Here is a 6,120-nt window from a genome sequence, read left to right on the forward strand (position 1 = left end):
GTTTAATTAAAGTTTTAAAGGATTTTAACATTTTATCATCGGCCAAAGTTAACTGGATCAAATGCGAGGCAATTTTAGTTGGGGAGTGGGCTGGTGAGGAACCCAAACTTCCGGATGGGTTAGTGTGGAAACTAGGAGGTTTTAAGTATCTGGGAGTGTATCTGGGGGATAATGATTTTATGATGAAGAACTGGGAGGGTGTTTTAGAAAAGGTGAAAGGCAGGTTACTGAAATGGAAATGGTTAGTTCCCAAAATGTCCTACAGGGGTCGAGCTCTAGTTGTAAATAACCTGGCTGCCTCTTCATTGTGGCATAAATTGGCATGTGCTGACCCCCCACCGAATCTGCTTGCAAACATCCAAGCAATTCTGGTGAATTTTTTCTGGGATCAACTACACTGGGTTCCACAAGCAGTTCTGTATCTGCCCAAAGAGGAGGGTGGGCAAGGCCTAGTCCACCTGGCTAGCAGAACTGCGGCCTTTCGGCTACAGTTCATTCAGAGGTTCCTTACTGGCCCTGAGGACACTGTATGGAGGACAGTGGTAAATAGAATGTTGCAAACAGTGGGGGGACTAGGACTGGACAGAGCCTTGTTTTTAGTGGATATTAGGAAACTGGACACTGCTGGACTGCCAGTGTTTTATGGGGGTCTTTTTAAAATATGGAACCTTTTTACTGTGCACAGAGAGAGCTGCTCCTCTCTTTACTGGGTTCTGGAGGAACCTTTAGTCCTTGGCGCTCGCTTAGATATCACTGGTCCAGACTCTAACGCGTTGTCCAGGGCTATGATATCAGTGGGAATCACAAAGCTTCGGCAGCTGGTTGGACTTGTTGGTCCTGAGCTCAGTAATGCTCAGAACCTGGCAGCACGTCTGGGAATGAGGTCCCTTCGTGTAGTGCTCCAGTTCCTGCACAGGTGGAGATCTGCACTCACACTTGAGGAGCTGTTGCTCCTGAAGGACCATGCTGCAGGAGCTATTGAGCCTGTTGAGGGTGACCCTTTTCCTAATTGTACCATCTCCCCGGTCATGGCAGACTGTGAGGGCGTGCTGCTGGAATGTAATGGAGAATCTGAAATGGAGGTGAGCTCAGCTAGCGGTAAGATATTGTACAAGGCCTGTGTTAAGGTCCTCAATAAGAAGAAGCTGGACAGGAGGGTGGACACTCCTTGGCGGAGGGAGCTAGGGATGGTTGACACTAAGCCAGAGTGGAGGGCCTTATACAAACCACCGTTAACCAAAAAGGTTGCTGATCTGCAGTGGCGAATCCTTCATGGCATTGTCTCTGTGAATTCTTTTATTTCCATTTTAAATCCTGAGGTTTCACACGAGTGTCCATTCTGTTTTCAAAGAGAGACGGTGTTTCATGCTTTTATGCACTGTTTTAGATTACGCCCTCTTTTTGACCTTTTACAGAATGTTTTTACGAATTTTAATGCTCCTTTTACACCTCAGGTTTTTATCCTTGGTTTTAAATATGTCAGAAGCCAACGGTTTAAGTGTCAGCTGGTCAATTTTATTCTTGGCCAAGCAAAAATGGCGATTTACATAAGCAGAAGGAATAAAATAACACATAATACAAACCAAGAGGTTACTGTAATCTTCTCCAAACTGGTCAAAGCGAGGGTGAAGATAGATTTTATTTTTTACAAAAGTATGCATGACCTGGACTCTTTCCGGATGGTGTGGTGTGATGGAGATGTGGTGTGCTCGGTGGAGGAAGGTGAACTCTTTTTCGCACCTGAGCTTATATGAGAAGTATGACTTTATTTTAAAGGACTACAGTGGCTGGCCTACTTGCTTTTATTCTCATTTTTTTATTTTTTGTATTGAACTATTATGAAAGTTAATAAAATGCAAAACTGACTGAGACATAATAAAGGATTGTTAAAAGTAAAAAAAAAAAAGTCTCTCTCTCTCTCTCTCTTTCTCTCTCTCTCTCTCTCTCTCTCTCTCTCTCTCTCTCTCTCTCTCTCTCTCAACTCAAACTCAAACTCAAAAGAAGCTTTATTGGCATGACAAATAAGGACATTCGTATTGCCAAAGCAAGTTACAGAGAAATATAAACAATAAAAATAAGAAAGAACAAAAATATACAGAACAGTTACATGTGCAAAAAATTTAGAATAGAATAAAATATTAATAAAAACAGTGCAAAATAATAACAATAAAAAGTATAATATTTACAATAATGAGGTAGTAAAACAATCAGTTTGTGCGTGTGTGTGTGTGTATGTGTGTATGAGACATGGTCACCCACTGTCCCTCACCTGGTGGCAGGTGTGAGTATAGAGTGCTGCTAGTGTGCAGCTCTCTCTGTGCTCCCCCAGTAGATGGGGCAGTTTGTCGGGGTCTGGGAGGGAGGTAAAGTTGAGGATGATGTTATTAAATTTAGGGAAGAATTGGGAGCGGACGTGGTGGTACTTGGTACACCGGGTGAGGAAGTGCAGCTCCGTCTCTACTGTACTGAGAGTGCAGTGCTGGCACAGCCTCTCCTCCCGGGGCAGCCAGGACCGGGTGTGTCGCCCCGTCTCCACGGCCAGGTCGTGTGCGCTCAGTCTCTACCTCGTCAGGGTGTTTCTTAATTTAGGGTCGGATACTGTGCTCAGATATTCTGCTGTACTGTAGTGTCTGTTTAGGGCCAAATAACACTGCATTTTACTTTGAGTTTTAGTTTCAGTTTCCCAATAATTCAGATATTTAGTTCTGAGTTTTTGTGTAATTTGGTTTATTCTAATTGGGTTTACAGATTTCTCTTGTTCCTCAGTCTTTATTGTGTTAGTGTGTGTTATTAGTGTGTCGGTGTGTGTTAGCAATGTGTTTGTGTGTGTTATTAGAGTGTCTGTGTGTGTTAGTGGTGTGTCTGTGTGTGTTATTAGTGTATCGGTGTGTGTTAGTGGTGTATCTGTGTGTGTTACTGGTGTATCTGTGTGTGTTAGTGGTGTATGGGTGCAGTGACTCAGGACCAGTTGGATGAGGGGACTGGTATGTTTGCTCAGCTCTTGGTGTTTCAGGGCTTTATAATGATAAGTTTGGGGGTCGCTCTCATTTAGATGGTTCCAGAAGTTGATTGCTCTTCTCTGTATGTTTATAATTAGTGGAAATCGGCCTAATTCTGCCCTGCACGCATTGTTCGTTGTGTGTCTGTGCACCTTTAGGATGCTTTTACAGAACTCTGTGTGCAGGGTCTCTAATGGATGTTTGTCCCAATTATGGAATTGATGGTGTGTAAGCGAACCCCAAACTTCACTGCCATATAGAGCAATCGGTTCAATTATTGATTAAAAAATTTTAAGCCAGATTCGAATCGGAATTTCCACGAATGTTTGACGTTTTATGGCGTAGAAGGCCCTGCGAGCTTTTTCTCTCAGTTCATTTACTGCCGGGTTAAAGTTTCCTGTGGAACTGATGTTCAGTCCGAGGTAAGTATAATCTTTAGTGTGCTCAATTTCGTGCTGTCCTAATTTATATGTGTGTTTGGTTCCCTGAGATCTGGCTCTTTTCTGGAAGGTCATAATTTTGGTCTTTTTGAGGTTGACTGTCAGGGCCCAGGTCTGACAGTACTGCTGCAGCAGGTCCAGTTTGTGCTGGAGACCCTGAGCGCTGGGGGACAGCAGGACCAGATCATCTGCATACAGCAGGAGTTTAATCTCGGAGTCGTGTAGAGTGAGACCGGGCGTGGCTGAGTGCCCTAACATGGAGGCCAATTCATTAATATAGATGTTAAATAGAGTTGGACTTAAACAGCAGCCCTGTCTCACTCCACGCTCCTGAGAGATGAGATGTGTTCTCTTACTGCTGATTCTTATTCCGCACTGGTTTTCTGTGTACATGGATTTAATAAGATCATATGTTTTACCCCCTACACCACTCTCTAACATTTTATAAAACAATCCTTCATGCCAAATGGAATCAAAAGCTTTTTTTAAATCAATAAAACATGCAAATATTTTAGTTATTTTGAACTACATATTTTTCGATCAGGGTGTGTAGGGTGTAAATATGATCGGTAGTGCGGTAATTTGGTAGAAAACCAATCTGACTTTTACTCAGGACGTTGTGTTGGGTAAGGAAGTGTAATAATCGTGAGTTAATTATACTACAGAATAACTTCCCCAGGTTACTGTTCACACAGATGCCCCGGTAATTATTAGGGTCGAATTTATCTCCACTTTTGTAGATGGGTGTTATGAGACCTTGATTCCAGATTTCAGGGAAGGAACCGACACTCAGAACCAGGTTAAAGACTTTTAACATCGCCAGGTGAAATTTGGAGCTGCTGTGTTTTATCATTTCATTCAGGATCCTGTCAGGTCCTGATGATTTCTTTGTTTTTAGTTTTTTAATGTTGTCTTTAAGTTCTTGTTCAGTAATTAAGGAATCTAGAGGATTCTGGTGGTTTTTAATAGCTCGTTCCAGATTCTCTAATTTACTAATAATTTGATTTTGTTCAGGATTTGAATCTAATTCTACATTTTTAAAGAGTGATTGGAAATGGGTTGTCCAGATATCCCCATCCTGAATGGCCAATTCTTCCTGTTCTCTATGTTTTAATTTGTTCCAATTGTCCCAGAATTGATGTGTGTTGATTGATTGTTCAATAATTGTTAGTTGTTTTTGGGTGTACTGAGCTTTTTTGGTTCTGAGTGTACGTTTATATTGTTTGAGGGTTTCACAGTAAAGAAGTCGTGTGTTACTGTTGTTTGGGTCTCTGTGTTTTTGGTTTGATATTTTACGGAGTTCTGTTCTTAACATTTGACAGTCTTTGTCGAACCAGCTGTCATCTTTTGTAGATTTAGGTTTTGATTTAGATTTAATTTTTAATTGAGCTTTATTTGCTGTATTTTTAAAGATCTGATTAATATTTTAACTGCCTGATTTACTCCTTTACTGTGAATGTACGCAGTGTCCAGAAAGTTATCTAAGCTAGTTTGGATTTCTGTGCTGCTAATTGCTTTCTGGAACTCTTCTGCGCTGTTCTCGGCCCATCTGTAGGATCTGGAGATGCTGTACAGCTTACTGGGCCGTGTGTGTGTGGTGGGGTTAGTTTCTGTCTTTTTGATGAACACAGTAATTTGGCTGTGATCAGACAGAGGGGTTAGAGGTTTAACAGTAAATGCACTGAGAGAGAAAGGGTCTAAATCTGTTATTGCATAATCTACTGTACTATTACCAAGAGGTGAGCAGAACGTGAACCTTCCTAATGAGTCCCCTCGAGTTCTACCGTTGACGATGTACAGACCTAAAGTTCGGCAGAGCTGCAGGAGGTCTTTACCATTTTTGTTAGTAACATGATCATAATTGTTTCTGTGGTTTAGGGTGGAATTGGTATTAAGATTTTCTCTCTCTCTCTCTCTCTCTCTCTCTCTCTCGCTCTCTCTCTCTCTCTCTGTGTGAGCGGACGTGAGTGCGTGAGCGAGTGAAGCGAGCGGAGGAACGCGTGAGCGGCTTTTTGGCGTTTTGCCAAAAGTGTTGTGTTTGCGCTATTTTGTTTCGTTCCGTTTTAACATCTACGGATTTATTTATTTTATTCCCCGGGTGTGAGCGCGGCGCTGCGGGTCTCTCCGACCCTGGAGGAGAGGAGCTGCTGATATAAGGGGCGGCTTCAACAAGCGGCGTGTTTGAAAGTTTGACACGCCGACATGGAGTGAAGGTGGCGAGCAGGAGCAGCGTGGAAGACTGCTGTCTGGCTGCCGGGAATGTCATCGGACATAGCAACATTGTTTCAGCATCACGTATGAACAATGCCATTGTACTCTTCCTAAACACTGTGGAAAGAGCTCATGAACTGATACAAACTGGGATCGTATTACACGACCAGTTTACACCTGTGTACCCCCTTGGCACCCCGGCAAAAAAAACTGGTAAACTGGTTATTTGGTCAACTGGTATCATCTATTAGGAAGATCCCCCTGGGGTGTAAGTCCCCCCTAGTGAAACACCTGGTATCTTTTCGGAGGCTAGTGTACATGGTGCTGAGGGACGGAGCTGAAAACCTGGACCTGGCTTTGAAGCTCAGGGTGGAGGGGTTTGAATACATGATCTTCGCATCGTCGGATGCTGAAATTAAGTGTTTTGGGTGCGGGCAGACTGGTCACCTCGTCCGTGGCTGTCCTGAGAA

The sequence above is a fragment of the Trichomycterus rosablanca genome, chromosome 7 (genome assembly GCF_030014385.1).
Source record: "Trichomycterus rosablanca isolate fTriRos1 chromosome 7, fTriRos1.hap1, whole genome shotgun sequence".
Taxonomy (NCBI): Eukaryota; Metazoa; Chordata; class Actinopteri; order Siluriformes; family Trichomycteridae; genus Trichomycterus; species Trichomycterus rosablanca.